Below are 20,988 nucleotides of genomic sequence, written 5' to 3' on the forward strand. Positions count from 1 at the left end.
TAACGCACTGAGAGCAACGCTCAGTATCCCCAGGAAGGAGCATATCTCCCAAGCAAGAAAAAAAGCCCACTGGCTCAAAGTCAAAGAGTTCATCCTGTTTAAGTCTCTTACCATCACCCATAGATGCCTATCCCAATCTGCTCCAATCTATCTAACTGAACGAATACACCAAGTGCCGACACTCAGACCAAAACGGGACATGTACACACACTCACTCTCAGTTCCTACCTTCAACAGAACCAAAGCTGGTGGGTCGAGTTTTGAAGTTCTAGCACCCAAATCTTGGAACTCACTACCACCTAAATTGAGATCTGAAACATCACTCCTGGCCTTCAGAAAGGCACCGAAGACCACTTTGTTCAAATAAACTGTTACCTGCCCCACTGTTCCCATGTAACATTGGAACACTAGCAATGTCTTTAACCAATCCTTTTTACTGTGTCCTCAATATTGTACCTCTTTAATTGTCAATATTATGCCTTGTCAAGTGAGCTGTCTGTAACAGCCCTACAATGCCGAGGGCAGTTGTGCGCTTTAAAAATGCAAATGAAATAAAAATTTAAAAAAGTAGGTTTGCACTATAAGCAATACAATACAATAATTGCAGTGACTATGTAAGATGTGCAAGTTATAAATACCAATGTGACATAACATAATAAGATACATGTTTAAGCGTTTCTTTCAACAAATTATTGTTAACATTTTGCTTCGATTCAATTGATGTAAAGCGGAACATGTTGACTGACAATCTATCGACAGAAAAAAGCAAACATGATTTCCTCCTATGGTAAATTGTCAGACAAATTCAGGCAAAATCATTACTGAACTTAGGAATCTACCTGCCAAACACTGCAACTGGATTTCTTTGCATTTGTTTGCATTTGTTACAGGCTCTCCTCTTCAACTATGGCCTTTTCCCTGACCTTGCCCTTGTCTTGGGGCAGCTGGCTGGTGACTGTCCTGTGTTTGTCAACCCAACCCAACCGAATTTGCACCACTGCATGCTGACTGTAGCAGTGTACGGGCATGCCCAACATGAGTGCCCAGCAGTGTTAACTTCCTACTTTGTTATCCTTAAAAATGCATAACTAGCCATGCCCTACCCACATGGGTCATCAGGTTCATGAATAATAATGAGCCGGACAAAGATACAAGAGACCCTGGCCAGTGCACACTTTTGTTTGTTGTGTGACTACGACTGAATGACAATTAAAATAATAAAGTTGCCATAACACCACAACATATTAAAATTGAGGCTGACACAATAAGTGCCATGGTTCAGAAATAAGTGGCAGGGTTGAGCCCTGGCAAACAACCCAACCAAATTAAGCACTGCACTTTGTACAAGCTATGCACAATTCTCAGAAATATGTTATTTATTTGGCAGGATTTAAACATGCTTGAATTGTTTTGCACAAACCTCAAAGAAAGTTTGATAAATTCAGTAGGGCTGCGCTCACCAATACCGGGGTAATTGCCCACAGCTATTTATAGACACAGGGCCTCATCGCAAGTTGGGCGGTAATGCCGGTGGTATTACCGCCACCGCTATTAGCCCTACAGCCAAACCCCCAGCACTATTAGCGCCAGATCACGGGTTTGGCGGAACGGTTAGTGCCCATTCCCCATTGGGCCCATTCAGGAATTTCTCAGAGCTGGGGGGAATGGGGATAGCCTGGATTCAAGCCTTCTCATTGGCTGAGGGGCAGCCCCCCCACCCCCTCCAAGGGGAACAAAGGCCATGGAATCCTGGCCGGTAGTGCCCCGGCGAGGGCCAATCAGAATGCTTGTTTCATTCTGATTGCACCCTTGCCGGGTGCTAATAGAGTATACAGCATGTTCAAGCATGTTCAAGATCTTTAGAGGGGAAAGGAACATATAGGTCCGATGACAATTTGATGGGAGTGGTCAAGGTTTTTTTTTTCAAGAATTGGAAGAATAGTCATATGCATAAAAGATAGAGTAGAAATTTCAGTGGAGAAAAAATTGTAAAAAAGAGAAGTCAGGTAGGGAAGAAAATTAGGATCAACTGAGGAGATAAGGGCCAACAGAAGAGGGTCCTTGTGGGCAGCATTAAGTTTACCTCATTGGAGTAGAAGAATGAGGGTAACTTCCGAACGTGAGATAAAAGAGATTTGATTGATTTGATTAGGTTATTTATTGTAGCTGTGCAAATACAAAGCATACTTAATTTCCCCTACGTGTAAGAAAGCAACATAAACCAATGGATATACCTGAGGATGAAGAAACAAGGTGGACAATGATTTAGCAAAATGGCAATGGTACTAAAGGTTTCCTGAAGGGAGACAAGTTGAAGGTTGGACACATTGTGACTGTGAGACCATTTCAGGCTTTGGGGGCCACAGCCAAGAAGCTTTTATGACCTCAAAACTTGAAGCATGGGCCTTTCAATAGTTGGGACATAGTTAATTGGAATCGTACCAAAGGCAGATAATGGTGGATTTTAGACATGAGATAGAGTTGGGACAAACCATGAGTAGGGTCAGAGGTCTGAGTGACCAGACTATCATTAAGAAGGGACATTAATCTATAAGGTTGAGCTAAAAAGGCATTGATCAGAGACCGATAATAATGTCAGATCCTAATCAGATTGGCAAGAGAAAAGCACTAGAAGATCACAGAGTGGGATTTCAAACAGCAATATTCTAGCACTATTCAGCACTTTTCTAGTTTATGTAAATATTTATAAATCAGTATTTATAAGTAGACAACAAGGAAGGAGTCAGCCAACATTGGATGTTGCTTACAGGAAGGAATACAAGCAGAGATGATGCAGGGAATTAAGTAAAGATGTCATATCTGAAGACAGAAGAGCAGAAGAGAAATCAGAGTGGCAAAGGACGAAGTTGGACTGTGATTGAATGGATTGATTAAAACCGTTGAGAACTAAACTGTTTGAAAGTGATGAAGGTTGTGATGCAAAAAATAAGTAGAAGAGGAAGTGAAGGAGACAAGAACAAGTGCAAAGTAATTCCAGACAGAACACAAAATGCAGAAATTGGGTAAACTTAGATCAGGAGAAGAGCCAGAGATTTGAGAGATTGGGACAGAGAGGTGAAGCAAACGAAATGAATCAATGAAGGAAAGAAAAGAGCAGGAAGATTGAATGGAAGAGAGGTGTTTATTAAAGTGACCAGTGAGAAAAGAAGGGAGAGTAAAGGGCCAGACTCAGGTCAATAGAGAGTCAATGTTATCACAGCAGGAAGAAAGATAATCTGGATGACTTAAGAATATTAGGAAAGAAAGATAATGGGGGTTTGAGAAAATAAATATAAGGATATTGTATGCCAGCCTCTCTGAAGGAAAATATTTCCCTGACCGACCACCTTTGATAAACTGTGGGATGTTAATGGAACAGTTCATGCATTTTCCACACATTTGAGAGGAGGCTAGCATGAAGCGCTGTGGACAGTGTTTGAGGTAAGGGGTAGCCTCCAGGTGGGGTACTTATGTGTGGGGGGAGTGTTGTGTGATAGGGGAGGGGCAAATCTACTGGAAGGGGGTGGGCCAGCTGACCAAAGTTTCAGGTGTGTTCCCTGCAGAACACAGAGCAAGGGGTAAGGGTAGGAAGGTGGGGAGAGCATGGGTTTTGCTTGCAGTGAATATTTTGTTCACCACCAATCAGGATTCAGGCCTCAACATGGCACTGACACAGCGCTAATTGATCTTAAGCCCCAAATCAACGAGATCAGGGACAAGGGGAAATCAGCCTTACTACTCCTTCTTGATCTCTCGCTGTGTTCGACTTGGTGGACCACAAGGTCCTATGTAACCACCTTGACTCAGCAGCCCATTTCTTTCAGGAGGCCATAGTTTGGATACAATCTTTTCTGAGCAATACTACCATGAGAGTCTTCTCACCATCAGCAGTGGCAGACCCCATTCCTATCACCTGTGGGGTGTCCCATGGCTCCTGCGTTTTACCCACTATGTATAACTTGTTTACTAAGCCCCTTTTTGATGATCTGGACCTTCTTGGTATCACCTACACTAACTGTGCATATGATAAGTCGATTCTCATACCAGTTACTGGGGATTATGACAAGGATTTGGCCCTGGTAAATAGAATATACCTCATCATCCAGGCATGGATGGCTGTCCACGGTCTATCCCTGAAAGATGAGCTTATTATTCTGGGTACCACCCCCAACCTTAATAAACTCGTTCCGAAATACATCTCCTTTAACATCGACGGCAACTCTATTAAAGTTTCCAACAAGGTTAAAACTTTAGGCTTTTATTTAGATTCCTCCCTCACCTTTGCAAAACAAGTTAATTCTATAGCCTCTGCCTCTGCATACACATCCAAGCTAATTAGAGCCGGTAAACCATTCTTATCTAAGAATAGTTGTATTATTCTGGCCAGAGCTCTAAGCTTGTCCAAATTGTACTATTGTAACTCCCTCGACATTGGTGCTAATAAATACATTGTTAGCAAAATTCAGACGCTCCAGAATAATGTCCTTAGAACAGCTTTAGGCATTGCGAGGAAAGAGCATATTTCAGAGGCAAGGAGACAGAATAACTGGCTATCTACCAATGACATAATTCTGCTGAAAACTGCCTCGCTAACACACAAATGTCTTAACAACGCTGCACCCCGATACCTCATAGAGAGATTTAATAAAAAATCCTCTAGCCGGCCCACCAGAAAAGGCAATACTAAGTGTCGGAGTGTACCAAGATTCAAACTGTATAACGTAGGGGGAAGTTATTTCCCAGTTAAAGCTGCACAGCTATGGAATTCCCTACCACCCTCCCTGAGAGCAGACCAAACCTACTTGATTTTTTAACAGAACCTCATCAACTGGCTCAAAGAAAATGACCACGAAAACTCAAATGAACCAGCCATACATTATCGGTCTCCCTCAACTTTGGCACTGTAAATAGACTTAGTATGCCCAATGTGTATCGAATCCTTTTACATTATGTATTGTTGTACTGTATATTCATACTGTATTGTATGTACATAATATGGTATGTATATTCTTGCCCACCTCTGTATACTTCTGTGTAACCTAAGCTGAAACTCTTCTTGTTTCTTCTGTGCCCTGATACCTTTGGGTCTGGCGTGCATTACAACTAAACAAACAACAAACCAACAAACAAACAAACAGCTCTGAAACTGGCCTCGGGAAACAGGTCTTCTTTGAAAATTGTATGCATTGGAACAATATAGATCCTGATATTCAAAAGAAGAAAATACCAAAGAGAACAAGGGATGAAAGAGGGTTCCAAGCAGAATGACAATGAATATCTGTTCCACTGCCGACAAGCAGAGTGAGATAAAGAACGTGTATAGTGTGTAAGAATGGTAAAGTTGTCTAAATGTATGTGAGAAAAATGCACCATTTGAGAGAACAAGAGGTAAGGGATCTAATCAGTGTTTGTGCCATATTTGAGTAATTTGTGATTTTTATCCAGCCAGGTGCTCGAGTTTGTGGTATGGTATTCATGTTGTGTAGAACTACTTAAGTGTAGGGCATTTTCCCTACTCCTAAATCACACAGGCTTACTGACCCCCAAGTGGGAGGTGAACTGGGATCAGTGATCTAGCCTTAATGATCTGTTCTTTTCATTACATTGGAGTCTATATATTGATTTCGCTTACAGTATATTAATAACCTAATAAATGCTTCAGTAAAGCTAAATATACCAAAATGGTAGCCAGATCAATCCTAGTCCTCTTCTTGCCATGTAATGCAGCCCTTCTGGCTAGGAAAGGGAGTACACTTAGGAGGCTGATCATGGGACATATGTTGTTCTATGAATAGTTTGGTCATCGTCGGGAAATTTAAGGTCATAGGTAGCCAGGGAGAAACAAACAAGAAACATTTACCCTAGCTGGTATGACAAGGTCAGTTTCCGGTTAAGAGGGTGTGAGAGCCCTTCCCAGCAAAGTGTGGAAAGCCCACAGAGGAGTCAAAAGCCAACCCTAAATTTGGTTGCACTGAAAGAAGAATGTGAAAACCCTATGTTCCACTTATAATGAAATGTTATCATGCAGTCCACAACACACCTTTGCCATGCATCTACAAACGTCTTAGCAATCATCTCTCATTTGTTGCAAGAACATCAGGCCTGGACAAGATCACCAATGCACCAAGCAATGAGAAAATGAACAAGACACACCCAGAATAGAACTGCCTATGTGACAGATACACCACAGCAAGCTGCAAAATGAGGAAGAAAGATCGCTACAACACACAAACGTTCTGCAGACTGCACTGAGCTACTGGTGCATGCAGGCATGCTTGTGTAAAACCTACTACACTACTGGCAAACAGGAAGGGAGAAGGACCCACCTTCAATGGAAAAACGTACCAGGAAACCCAGAGAATCAGGGTGCCATACAATGACACCAAACATTATCTTTCTAGGGACACCCATCTCACAATACAGCAATGATTAAGAGTTCCTGAACTGGAGAACCAAGCAAATGCAGTAGACATGTCCACCAGGCCACCACAGACAAAAAGGGGAGACAGAACGACCCACCACAAACAAATGCAGTGGGCAACCATACGGGACAGATCCCAGTCACAAACCCGAACATCAGGCCTCCAAAGCTGCCATGTTTGGTATGATGCAAGCCTGTGCATTGAATGTGGGTGGGCGTAGACCCCTATATATTACTTTTAATTACACATACTCGTCACAGGTAGTGAAGGCAGGACCAGAATGGCCAGGCCAAGGTACCCAATCCTACAGACGGAGGGGGGTTTAAGCTCAGGACAGGAAGAAGGAAGTGTGTTTCTTTGAGTGAGGTCAGAGTTGGATCTGAGGGACAACCATACAGGAGACCAGCAGGAGTAAGCAGTGACTGTTAGTCTGTAGAGAAGATTTTTGGAGCGGGTGCGATATAGGCTTAGGAGTGCATGTGGTTCTGCATTGTGAGTGTGCATGTGTGTGTGGTTAGTGAGTAGAGAGGTTAGTTGGATTGAATGTGAATTGAATGGAGGTTGTCTGGTAGTAGTGGGAGGAGGATAGTAGAAGTGAAGAAGGGTAGTAGTGGGAGGAGGAGAGCAGATGAAAGGAAGAGAGGGGTAGTAGTATGGAGGAGGAGAGTAGTAGCAAAGAAGAGAGTAGGACATGTAGGGGAGGTGTGGTGACATTAAAGGGTGGAGGCAAGAAGAGGAAGACTGAACCTTGAGGCAATATCATAAAGGAGGCTGGAGTAACCAGGAGGTGGGTAAAGTAGAGAGGAAGAGATGAAAGTAGATGTGGGAGGGTCCCCTGAGTCAGGCTGAAGTAAGTGGATGGCATTTTCATGGTTTCCAGAAGAACACTAACATTTGGATAGAGTAGGGAGAGTTAGGAAGTCCCTGATGGTGTGTAGACATCTGCCATTAAGCAAACCATCCTTGTCTTAAGATAGTGTTTAGAGTTTAGGGATTCATAGTCAATTGCACTTACTGAGGTTATGGACACCTGGGCTAGGAAAAAGGGTTGTAACAAGACAAGAGAGTGCTGGGCGACTGTAGGCCCCACAAAAGAAAACCTCAACCTATTTATAAGAGTTGGTGTTGTGCATTCCATGACACTGGATTGTTCTGGAAAAAGTTTAACCTTATCATAAGGTTCTTATCCTGTGACTTGTGAGATGTCAGGAGATTCAAGCTAGTACGGAAGACTGTCAAGCAGTCAGTTGTGTTGTATGTTCAGAAAGATAGCTTGAAGGCCTCTTCAGAAAAGAAGCCCTATGGGTTTATCTCTTGATATCAAATTTGGCTAAGATATTCAGTCACCAGGAACCCTTTTTGACTAGTATACATGATAGGGGATTAAAATGGTAATTTTACTATGCAGTCACTAGATGGGGGACTTGAATGTAAGGGGGACTACCGACTGTATCTCTTTGAATGGATAAAACAAAACTAGCCCATACCTCTTCCAGTTCCCTTCTTCTAAAAGTCCACTTGTGGAGGTTACAACCTTATTGTTTCTGAACAAGTGAGGCAGGCAGACATAATGAGTTGCTAGACCCTTTGTGAAAGATTAGTGATCTGAAAGAATGTATTTATGAGGACATATGTATACTCTGATTTTAAAATATTGTCTGAGTATTTGTTATTTGCGCTTGCTAAGGCCTTTGTCAAACAATCTATTCTGATGATGATACATTACACAGAGACGTTCTTCTAAGCTGACTCATAATTAAAATAGCAGTAAAGGTGTATGAAAGGAAGATGACAAATAATTCTGCCATTCTCATTTATAATTGTTGATGGTATTTTTGGGAAATAGGGCCTGCTTAGTATCTACCACCTAAAAGGCAATTATATTAAATGTATTACAAATCAAGTAGTGCTGAAAAATGTGCTGCAGACAGTGTAGGGAAGGTATGCTGTTCTGTTTCTCTGCATGGGAAACATCGCTGAGAACAATAATTTTTGAGGCAAATTATCAAGTGAATCAGTTTGACATTTTCATTTTGTAAGCCATTATTACAACTGTTTCCTAAACAACTGGCAAATAAGCAGCAGTTAAGAAACTGTTTTTATATTGGCCAGCTATTTCACTTGCAACTCAGCTGTAAAAAAATAATCATGTTTTCTTTTCATTTCGGCAAACATCATGCATTGATGTTGAGCACTTCAGGAGCAAACAATTACAGTGCCCACGTTAGAGCAATGTATGAACAAGGCTCTCTTCTGAGATCTACTGTTTTAATGATCACTTCGATCCTGTGTTTGGCGTCCCTTTGGACAGAAGTAGCCCATTCTTTGGGTTCATCCTTCAGAGGTTTGATGTCTAAGGGTTGTGAGGATTAATGTTTACAGGCAATATATAATCTAGAAAATCATACAGTAAGGTTTCATTATCCAGCAGCATTGTGAACCCAATGTTGCTGGATAATCACACATTCTAGTTAACAAAACGTTGCTTTTCCAAGCCAGATAACAAAGTAGAAAGACAAGAAAAACAGGCTTCCTGGTCTATTTGTTGTGTAATTCAGCTCGAAAACATGTTATCTGTCATTTCCCTAACATGTTAATGAGCATTTCCTTCACTGGAACCATTACATTTCCTTAACTGGAACCATTACTATTATCGACAATGGAGGTGCCAGTTAATTGAGAGTTACGCTTAACTTGGTGTCCGATAACAAACATGTTACTGTATCTCTAAAGGATGACTTGGATGTGAAAAACTGTCCCTCCACATAGTTTTCTCCTGAAAATGTCTAAGGCGACGGACTATATTCTGTCTTCTGTCTGGGTCTTCAATGGTCATCTCAGTGGCACAGAATCGTGTCAATATGTTTCTCTATAATCCATTAAAGATCAAGTTAAAAAGGCTAGAGTAGAAGTTGCAACACACACACACTGTGGTCTGGATTTAGAGCAGGTCAGCCAAGTTAATGATGATGAACGTTACTCTCCTGATACTAGATTGTGAATTTCGGAGTGCACACAGATTCCAGCAATACGCACGAAAAACACAAGTCACAAAAATGTAGATGTAACAACAAACACTTTTTCAATGGATTAGCATCATTCTGGATTCCATACTTCAAAGGTCCAGATCACATAATCCACACAGTTAAGAATGCTATTTTCCACACACGAATTACACATTCCTGATCACATTAGGCATTTGCTCTTAGATAATTTTAAGCAGTGCTAATCTTTCACTAACATTAGTCTTATATTATCACATTTCTACAGCAGTGCTTTTTAGGTGCTAGAAATAGTGAATTATTTTCTCTTGTAGGTCTGGATTTCGAAAGGTTTAACCATCTTACAAACTGCTTGCAGTGATAGGTAGGATGGGGCTTGTGTCAATCAACTGCTCAGTGGTCTAAAAAGAACACATGATAGTGAATGTTCTGCTATGGTGCCAGCCATTTTGTGGTAGCTAGTCCAAATGTGTAAATTGGGGAGAGAGCTCTAGAAAGTTGCTTTTAAGTGCTTCTTGATAGATTGATTTGATTTTTTTGTCTACTTGCATGCTGGATAACGAGGACACCAAAGCAAAAGAAGACGCTCCTGTCATGCAGAGAATGCTTTCCATTCAACCATTGCATCTTTCCTAAAGCAGAATTTTCATGTACACCATTTCTGAATGGTAGGACATGCCTGACAATCTTATTGTTTACCTATGCGTGTCAGCTCACTCGGTGATGTTTGCAATCAGTGTTTTTTTTTTTTCTTGTGTGTGACAACTTTTAGCTGTGGCATATAACAATGCATAATAGAAAAATAATCACGGCAGCATTTTATTTATTTATGTATTTCATTTGTAAAACGCACACACAACCCAGAGGCTGAGGCACTGTTGCTGGTACAAGTCAAGGAGGCAAACTTAGTCATGCAGTAAAGTATTTGCTTCAAAGACAGGCAGCATAGGTAATATGACAGTGACATTGAGACATAGCATTCTCATACATATTGGTTGTACTGTAAATACTGTGGGGCAATAGTGTGGATAAATTGCTGACGTGATGGGAAGGGTGGGCGGGTTAGGAGAAGAGCTGAGTTTTGAGGGCTTTACGAAAGATCCAGTAGGATTTCTCATCCATCAGGGAAGGGGGGTGGTCAATCCAGAATTTGGTGGTGCTGTAGGGGAAGCTGGAGCTTCCAGCTTTGCATCTCCTCACTTTAGGCAAAAGTAGTCTGTTGTGTATGGGGGCCCAGTGGGTCTAGAAGAATTTCCTTTGTTGATTCTTTGTGTGAGGTACGGGGGATGCTGTATTAGAGAGGCATTTGTGAGCAATGGAACGTGTTTTAAAAGTGATTTGCTCCTGGATGGGCAGCCAGTGAGCTTCTCTTCTGGCTTTGGTGATGTGTTCTCGTTTCGGGATTTTAAGGGCTGCTCTCAAGGCGTTATTTTGTGTAACTTGCAATTTTTTATTATTTTCAGTGGAAGTGCATGTAAATAGGACATTGCAATAGTCCATCTTGAAGCCAATGATGGCCCGGGCAATGGTGAGGTAGTTGGTTTTAGTGAGAAAGTGTCTGGCTCCATTTGGAACAGATGAGGCAATGGCACTAACTTGTCTGGACAGGGTGAGTGAGGTGTCAAAGTAGACTCCAAGTTTCTTTACTGTGGTTGAGACCGGAATCACACACTGGTTGATCCGGATAGTAAATGTATTGAATGTTCAGCGACTTGCGGGCATTGGGTGTGCCGACAATTAAGATTGCTGACTTGCCGCTGTTTAGGCATAAGAGATTTCCTGCCATCCATGCCTGTATTGTAGAGTAGATGTTGTTGAGGGTATTGGAGTCATCAGTGTGATTTCCTGAGAGTGGGACCAGGATTTGTGTGTTGTCGGCATAGTTGGTGTAAGCTATGCCAAGGGAGTCTAGGATTTTAACGAGTGGCCTGGTGAAGTTATTGTAGAGGGTGGGGTGATGCAAGTCCCTTGAGGTACACCACAGGTGATGGGGTAGGGTGAGGGATTGGCAATGTCTGAGAAGACTCTCATGACTCTGCCTTCCAGGAAGGATGCAATCTAGCTAACAGCATATGGGAAGAAGTTGGCATGGGTGGTAAGGTGTTGGCAGAGTATTTGATGGATGACTAGGTCAAAAGCTGCAGACAGATCTAAGAGGAGGAAAAAGGCACAGTTTCCTTCATACCTAATCTCATCAATCTGATTTTTGAGATCAAGAAGGACAGATTCTGTTCTATGTCCTGGGGGGGGGAACCGGATTGCCGCATCCCCAGGATGTTGTTGTCCTCCAAGGATTGCTGAACCTGCAGGTGGGCTGCACAGTCTAAATATTTTCAGGAGGAGGAAGACCCAAGCTTCTTTAAGGCTGGCTGGTACGCTACCTTTAGGGAATACGGCGTTTATGAAGGCTAGCACGTCAGCACAGTCTTTTACTAGGGATGCTGGCCAAATATCGCCTTTGCATTTAGAGGGTTTCAGGCTTTCGATTAGCTTTTAGACTTCAATTTCAGTGAGGTCTCTGAAGGCAAAATTTTTGGTGGAGGGAGTTGGGTGGGGAGGAATACAGTTAATGTTTGTAACTGCTAGGTCATTATTGGATGTGGCTTGTTGTAAGAATATTTTTAGGTTTAGGGTGTCGATTTTACCTAAGAGTGCTGCTTGAATGTCAGAGCACCATGATGCGTCTTTGGTGAGAGTGGAAGGTGGTGAGGTGGGGGATTCGAGTTCCCTGTATTTGAAAAAAATGTCTTTGTATTGGAGGTGGCCATGCTAATTCTGGTATTAAAGGAATTTGATGTTGCTGCGATAGTGGCTGCCTTGTATTGTTAAGATATGTTACTAAACATATTTTTCAGTGAATTGGAGAGGTCCTTCAGCCAAGTGAGCTGGGCTTGTCGTTTCAGAGTGCCGAGTTCCATGAGGTCTGGTGTAAACCAGGTGTTTGAGTATCTAACTATCTTGCATTTGTTTGAGGCTAGGGGGGATAAGATATTCATAGCTTTGGAAAGGATTGAGTCATATGTTGGCACTAATGCATTGGGTTTGGATGCAAATTGGGGATGGAGGTCTGAGGTGTTAAGCAGGGGAATAACGTGGTCTCTTGTGAGCTTGTGTGAGCTTCGTGTTAATGCAGGAGGTGGAAGGTTGGTTGTAGTTTTGACTTTGGCGGGCTGAGGGATAGAGAAGAAGATGATATGATGGTCGACCCAAGGACAGGGAGTGATGGCACTGGTAGTGATCTTACAGTTGTGGTCAGCAATCCAGTCTAGAATACGTCCTTTAGAATGTGTGGGAGAGGTAGTGCATTGACAGGATCCAAGGGTGTTGAGTGTGTCAGATAGTGAGAATGCCTGTGGGTCATTCGGGTCATGGAGGTCCAGTTTAAGGTCTCCTAGTAGGATCATTTTAGAGGAGGCTTGTTGGTTGTCCTGTATAATATGAAGTAGGTTTTGCTCTAAGTCTTTTGGGGGGCCAGGTGAGAGGTAGAGGAGGTGGGTGTTGATAGTGCATGCTGGTGAGGATGAGAATTTAAGTTATAGAATGTCAGAAGAACCCTCAAGGGTGGACTTACAACTTCGGATGAGGAGGGATTGTCTGGCTATAAGGACAAAGCCACCTCCTGTGGTGCAGGCTCTACCATTCCATAAGATGGTGTATCCCAGAGGTATAGCTAGGGGTAGTGCAGGACCGCAAGCCTTGTGAAGCCAGGTCTCTGATTTGGCTAAGGCATCATGGTTGTGTTTGGCGATAAGGTTGTTGATGTCTAATGCATTTGCTGGTAGGGATCGAGCGTTGATGAGGGCGCAATTCAAAATGGGACTGGCTGGCTGTGTTTGGGACAAGCTGTACAGAACCTTGTTTGTGGTTGGAATGGTGAGATGGTGGGTTGAGCTGTTGGGGGCTAGGTGCTGGTTGTTTGACGTGGCTGTTATGTGGTGAGGGTGTGTTTTTTATAGTGTAAAGTGGAGGGATAGGCTTTGTGTTGACTGCGAGGGGTGCAACGGATGTGTCCTGATGAGGGCATAAGTCCTTCTTAGGTCTTATAACTAGTCTGGGGGTTTACCATGGCTGCTTTGGTTGTACTGCACAGTGTAGAGAATGAGCGAGTTGGCATGGGAAAGGGGTGGTAACGTTGTGGTTGCTTTGGTGGCTTGGAGAGGGGAGGCAGCTTGGGGGATGTGGGAAGATGTGCGCAGGCACAAACTGGTGGTTCTGTTGGTCAATAGATGGGGTGATGTGGCAACGGGGGTGCCACAGAAGCAAGAGCACAGTCTCTCGTTCCTCTGTAAGGTCATGAAATTAGTAGGGCTAGAGGGAGTGTAGTTCCAGTGTCGGAAGGCAGGCGTACCTACTTCTGGCCAGAAAGTGGGATGGAGAGTTGTGGGAGTTTGCAGGCTGTTGTGGGGGGTTGAATGGAGAATCCAACGGTGGGACCGGCTTACTGTTGCAGATATGCTGGTCAGGCAATGATCTGATGTGGGCATAGCAATATGAATATTGTTGCTGTTGCAGGCTGCAGCTGGCTTCGGATGAGGAAGCCTTTGGGGGGAGGGGGCTTGAATTAGACGGAGTGGGCAGCCTAACAGCAGTAGCCCGATTTTGCTGTGTGTGTTCACACGAGCAAGATAGGCTTGTGAGGGCTGTAGTTTGATGGTAAGGAGTGGCGTAGCATGTTGGCATTGGCTGGCCCTCATGCTGGTAATAATTGCAGGCTGGGCAAGCGCTTTTTATTGAGGTGAGGCAGTGTCTAGGATCTGCTTGAGCTCTGTGAGCAATAGTGAGTCAGATGTGAACTGTAATAATTCTGCCGTTATGTGCGTGCTTTTGTTTGTGAGCTGAACACTGGCCATGACATGATGTCAAAGAGGTGGCTTGTTCAGGCAATGCTGGGATGGCAAACTATTATGCGAGCAAGGTGCGAAGGTCAGAGATGGCTTGAGGAAGGCACTGAGTGGTGGCAGGATATATGAGCATATACATATGCGATGTTTGCATTAGTAACAGCCATGCGGCATTAGTAAAGTTGCAAGCAGAGCTGGCAAATGCTTCTGTTTTAACAGCGTTGGCCGGATCAAGGGTGTTAACAAGACCAATACTGCACATGCTCATGTTAGTGCTTAGAGGAATGGCTTTGCGCATGTAGCATTTGAATGGCATAACAATATTACTGTTAGCAAAGTGAGCATTTGCTGGGGAATCAGCATCCTCTAACATGATTTCTAGGACATAGCAGTGGATAGACAGTGTAGGAACAGCTGGTGAAGCAGACACATCAATGTTATGCAGTACATCTTTTTTGGCAGACACAGTAGTCTATGAGTGTCTGGGCCCAGTGTCCATTAATAGTGGCAGACAGTACCTGATGCGAAGCATGTCTAACTTCACGTTCAACATGGCTGAGACTGGCGGAGACTGCTGGTAGAGGCCTTGTGTGTTGGCCTTCTGTGGGGGCTGGCTTGGCTTGCTGGCGCAGATTGTCTGCTTCCAGCTGGGTCACCTGCCAATCATGGTGCTTCATGCCCAGGGCAGCCTGGGAGCCTGCTATGCACCGAGGCACGGTGGCGGCCCTCTTGGAAGTTGCTGGTAGGATTCCAAATTGAGTGCGTCTTGCAAGGCTGACATGGTTGCAGGTCTCCCTGTAAGGAAGGGGGACATGTCTCACAATTTTACCAGAGAACATTTCCTTTTGCTTTAAAGTTTTGAGTGCAAACATGTAATAAAGGGGTGCTTCATAGTTAATTCATCTATGCATTATTTATATTATGGATGTTTGCTCCAAAAGATTACAAGTATTTTAAGAGATAGTATGATTGTTTTGATGCTCACCTATATTAATGGAGCTTGCTAAATTTGACTATGATGCTGCAAGGGACTCAATGGCCCCTTACATTAAGTAACACAATATTTTCATGGGCACCATCTTGGAAGCGTAGAACAGATGTGCCCAAGTACTTGTTTATATGACTTAATCAGCTCTGTGATAATGTTTAAGCTCCATTTCTGAATGCCTTGTGTGTGACAATTGGAAGTTTAATCTCGTAGTGATATATTATAGTGAATTGATCAATGTAGCGTGTTATTGGTGAGCAGTTATGCTGTATGCAGCTTTCTTGTATACAACAACTTAGAGCTACGGCACATAATGATACATTATACTTAATAGATCCCTGCTATTATTTGTGAACAATTTTTCTCTGAAAATGTTCATTTTGTGCAACAACATTGAGCTGTATCATCTGCAATGAAATTACTTCTGCTCTCCAGGAGTATAATGATGAGTAGTGGCTACAATCAAAAAGGTAAAACAGAAACAGCCAAGCGATATGCCTCCTTCACTTTTGCTGGTAATGTGGGCCAAAGGAAGGCTATACTCTCAGAGCTATGAATGTGAGCCACTAACGATAGAAGCAGCAAAGTAAAACAGTTCTTCATTGAATAAATGAATGTCCGACCAAGGTTATATACACATTTATACTTTTAATTAGACAAATCAATTGTTCAGGCAACTATCAAAAACACTATAAAAACCCACACCATTAAAAGAAAGACAGTTTAAAGCAGAATGTAGTGATGCAGCACTCTCAGTATTTAGTAGGGTGTCAAAAACTGGCTAGGAATGAAAAAAGGAATTCAAAAAGGATATGTTGTTAATGGGAAACTATGCAAAAGGCACTTATCCAGTCTCCAGGGAGCCAAATGGTGGACCAGGGGGGCAGGATCAATTCAAAGTACCTTATTCCATGTTTAGGAAGTTTGACAATGTCATGCCAGGTTTCGAGCATTTGTGTCTGCTGGTCAAACTGGATTCAGAGTTGCATTGATCCCAGGTGGCGAGTCAGTTTCAACTGTGGCTCAAAATGATGAGTTCATCTGGTTGGGGTCTGTAAATGATACAATGGTCCAGCAGTTCAAGTAGAGCTGTGATGCAAAGTCCTGGGAGTTCAATGCTTTGTTTGATGTTGTGGTTCACATTTGTCCTCCCAGAACGCTGGTGCTCGAGCTGGACCAGTGATATATGCTCTGCTGGGTAGATATGTCATTGTGCTGGTTTGATGAGGCAGACATGGTGGTTTGACGAGTCAATAAGTGCCATAGGCAGCATTGGCAGATTCTTCAGGTTTACAATTTTACCAATACAGATTGATGCAACTCAATGATGTAGTTCAGTGAAAACAGAGATCCTGGTTGTTCTGGCCCTTGGGTTGCTGTAAGATCCACTGCAAGAGCATTCAGACAGTTGAGCTCATTTAGGTTCTGCATGCCCAGCCTAGAGAGGTCTATCAGCAGTGTTGTAGATCCTAGTCCTCAGTAAGAGTCACCACCAATGTACCCTGGAGTGGGTAGGGAGCAGAGCGTTGATCTAACTTACACCACTCCTCTACCTCAATATCTGAGGACTATGGACAGCTCAACTATCTTAAAAGAGTTCTAAACAAAGTCTTCATTGAGAACTGGATGGTCCAAAATGGATCAAAGAAAGGGTGGGAAACCCCCTCCTTAATAAGCAAAAGGCCCCATGGGATTGAATGAAAACCTGCTTTAGGGGTTTAATCCCTGTCCTTGTGACCAATGGACCGTGCCTGGTTGCATGATACCCGAAGGTGCTTTGTGATGAAGGAAATGTAGGGAACAGTAAGGAATAAGATGCACAGAGAGAAACAAGTTGGTGGAATCATTCCCCCAACTGTGTTGAGCCCCCTCTGACCATGTGAACCCCATCCCCTTCAGTGTCCTCTAGCATCACATTATTAATGATGTAGTTTTGGCCCAGATGTGTAGCCTTTAAATTCAGACTCTGGAAGCACAGCCATCAAGAGGGCACCTGTCAACTCTGAACCTGCTCTGTGCTACTGGTGAGCAGGTGCTGCAGATCAGGGTACAGTCACAAAAGAGCACAGGTGTACAATTGTTCTGCCATGGAGTTAGATGAAAGAGGGATCCAGGCAGTAAACCACCCTTTCTGAAACGGTGTTAGTTGCATCTTTTGTCATTAGTAAAATGGCAGATGGCAATTCTTCACAGCATGTGCCACAGATGACCTCAGGAACACACCAACTCTTGTGTGTTCAAGGCTATTTTAATAATGACCAACTAAGGGCCATCCCCCTCTCTCTCTCTTTTCTTTCACTGGTCTTCCTCCACACTACCCCAGACTTCCATAAATCACAAGGGGGTCACTAGAGGTCAGAAACCCCTACTGTCCAGAGTATGGCTGGCTAGTGGAGGGAGCCTAGAAGCTGCCCCTATATCTTTCTTACTCCTGCCTTGTCTTTTAGGTGGAACATACCCTAGGGTCACACAAGAAAAATGACATCACAAAATGGTGCCTTCCAACCACACAGGTCTCACTCATTTCTTGCCTCACATACATTCATAGTCATAAATCTGATGTTCTTTCCATTCATTCATCTCTCTCCCCTTCTTTTCATCTCACTCTACTCTTTGTCTCTCTCCTCTTACTTGCCATGTCCCTCTGATGTTCTTTTCTCTCTCCATGTCTCCATACTTTCTGCTCTACTCTCCACTACTCTCCCTTCCCATTACTCTCTACTACTCTCTCCTCCCTATTATTCTCTGTTACTTCCAACATTTACCACTCTCTTCTCTCCACTATACTCTCCTTCAGCTACTCCACAATCTCCACTCCCACTACCCGACATTACACTCTCCACTGATTACTCTCCATTCCTCTCTCTTTTTTTGTCTTCTTTATCCCCCTAGTATTCACAACTCTCCTCTAACTCCACCCTACACTACATCCCTCTTTCAAAACTGCTTTCACTCTGTCATTCAATGTTCTCACTCACTTTTGCGTATACCTGCACCAGTTGAGCTAAACCTCAATCACTCTCTTCGTAAACTTTACACTCACTCTCACTACCCAATACATCACCTTGAACACTATCACTGTAATTCTCTTCCGCGCTCCTATTTTCTTGATCCGCCTTCTCCCTTGACCTCACCAGAACAACGCACACTCTTCCTTTCTTCCCGTTGCCTTTAATTTGCCTCCTCTCCCTTCCATTGGCAGTTAGCCTCATTTGGTTCCCTGGGCCAATCTCTGCCTTTCTGTCCCCCAGGGGTTGGGTTACAGCAATGAGAAATCGATTATGTTCCACTTATGCCCCTCTCCTGTTTCGAATTCAGTTCCACTGGTGTCTCACATTGATGGCACGCTACAGCCAAAGTATAGATTACCATTCTGTTTGGAGCAGCTTTCTACTAGCGTGATGTTTTTTGCTGCCTCATTCGCTGGTGGGCTGTATGTTCTGTTCTCCGCGGCAAGCATTCTGGTCTCAGGGGTCCTGAAAGGCAAGATAGAAAACACTGGCCAGCATGTTATACAGAAGGTTTGTGATGGTCAAAAGTGGTACAATGCAGTTTAGCCATTCCCATGTAGAGGGGAGAGGTACTTGAGCCATCAAACTCCATCACTGTGCCTGCGTGGCAGAGCTGGCTCTGGTAAACACACTTATAGGCATCCTGCTCCAGGTTGAGATGGGTTCCCATCCCCCTTAACAAGGCCAAATGACTGACCTGTTCCACATGTAATGAATAGGCTCTTTACATTGACATACAGCACTTTGTTGAAAGATGTCAAAGGTAGGGTGACCATAGCACTGTCCTTCCACTGAAATCTGTAAAACAACTTGAAGTCTGCCTTTTGGTAAAATACACTTTGGTTTACAGGTAGAAATCTGCAGTAGATGGTCAAAACACCACAACTTCATAGGTATGAACATGAGAAATGGCTAATTTTAGAAGTTCTTATTTTTCAGAAACTGTTCATGTTTTGACTATGGTGCAAAAGGCATGTAATTATGCCTGCCTGTCTGTGGAAGGTACTTTTGTAGCAGTCCCTGTTGGGGAATAATAGGTTGACCTTTGCAGCAGATAATTCATGTTCACTGTGTAATGTGGTGTGAGATATTGGATATCCAGAGGAATGAACACAGACATCTCTGACCCACAGAGGCATCTCAGGATTACAGTGAAGAGCGCAGGTGGAGAAACAGAGAAATTGTATGTACACGTGAGCAAGAGGTAAGGTGGAGCTCCATATAATTATTTAGGTACGTCTATTGGTTTCCACGTTATGGACAGCAATGCCTCCTATTCCTTATACATTACTCTGGTGGTGTGTCTCTCTACCTGTAAGTCTGAGAAGAATGCTGCCATGATGTTGCTTTATTACCTGCTGTTCTCTGTGGGAACATGGGGACAATGGTACCCATCACACCTGGCACTGTGCTTTAATAACAGGTTATTTGTATGGCAAAATATTTAAAGTGAGGCTAGCCACACAGCTAATGGAACTTTAAAATGAGAAATGGTTTCCTCTCTAGAACCAACAATGTAAGGATTGATAAAAAAAAAGAGGTTGTTTGGTTTTGATTGTGTAAATATATTCATGTAAAGTAATGCCTGATCTTCAAAAGTATTTGTCCCTTATGGAACACCCTACACTACAAAGGAAATGTTGAAATGATTGGCTAACTGTAAGTCATCAACTATAGTCTAATTTTCGCCACTTGGCTTCCCACGCTTATATTAAAAAAACGTGGGCAAGGTTAACAGCATTTAAATCCTATTCTTAATGTGCACCCATATTCTATTCCACAAAAAAACCTTGTTCCTTTGTTCTCTCAGGTTGCTCCTCGACCTTGTATTTCAAGCTTCAAACCGGGGTCTTCCCAGATCTGGGTATTAGGCTTCATAGCAGGATTCCCTCTTAAACCTCGGGTTTCAGGAGTTACTGCAGACATCTCTCCTAGGCCTTGCATTTCAAGATTCACAGCATGCCTCTTTCCTAGGACTTGGGTTTCACGATTCACAACAGGCCTCACTAATTGTCCTTGTGTTTCATGGTTTACGGTAAGTCTATCCCATAGACCTTGGGATTCATTATTTACAGTAGGCCTCTATTAGAGCACTTGGGTTTTATGTCAAAATGTCCTGGTTCATTACACCGAGGAGGAAACATGATCAAGTTGCAAAATAGTCACTAGTTTGCTTAAATCAATAGAAGGGCACTTCACTTTTTCACAAAATTAATGCCTTGATAATGCAAATGATAGTAGTTGTGGCGCCTCTTGTGTTTTTGTTGAAACATGTTTTTGGCATTGAATATTTCAGGGGAATTCAGACTTGTGGTGAATTTTAAGGGGATGGAATATTATCATTTAACATGTTGCAGAATCTTGAGGCAGTTAGATGGTTTATAGTCATAAAATCGAATACAGTAATGTCAAAAGTCAAAAAATCAAAAAAATAATGTCGAAAAAAAGAAAGTCAAATTTCTTTTTTATTACGTTTTTTTATTCAAAATGGGGGGTCCCCAACCCCTTTTTTTTTACCTTTTTTTTTACATGCGGAACCCAAAAAAAAATACAAATAAAAAAATAAAACATTCGACTTTTTTTTTTTTTTTACATTATTTTTTCAATTTTTTTGTAATTCGACATTATTTATTCGATTTTATGACTGCACACCCAGTTAGAAACCTGTTGGCGTATTCTAACTGTTTATATTACTTTTCTAATTGAAGTTTTGATAATGCATAT

This window comes from Ambystoma mexicanum, chromosome 2q (assembly GCF_040938575.1).
Source record: "Ambystoma mexicanum isolate Mex_15411 chromosome 2q, UKY_AmexF1_1, whole genome shotgun sequence".
Taxonomy (NCBI): domain Eukaryota; kingdom Metazoa; phylum Chordata; class Amphibia; order Caudata; family Ambystomatidae; genus Ambystoma; species Ambystoma mexicanum.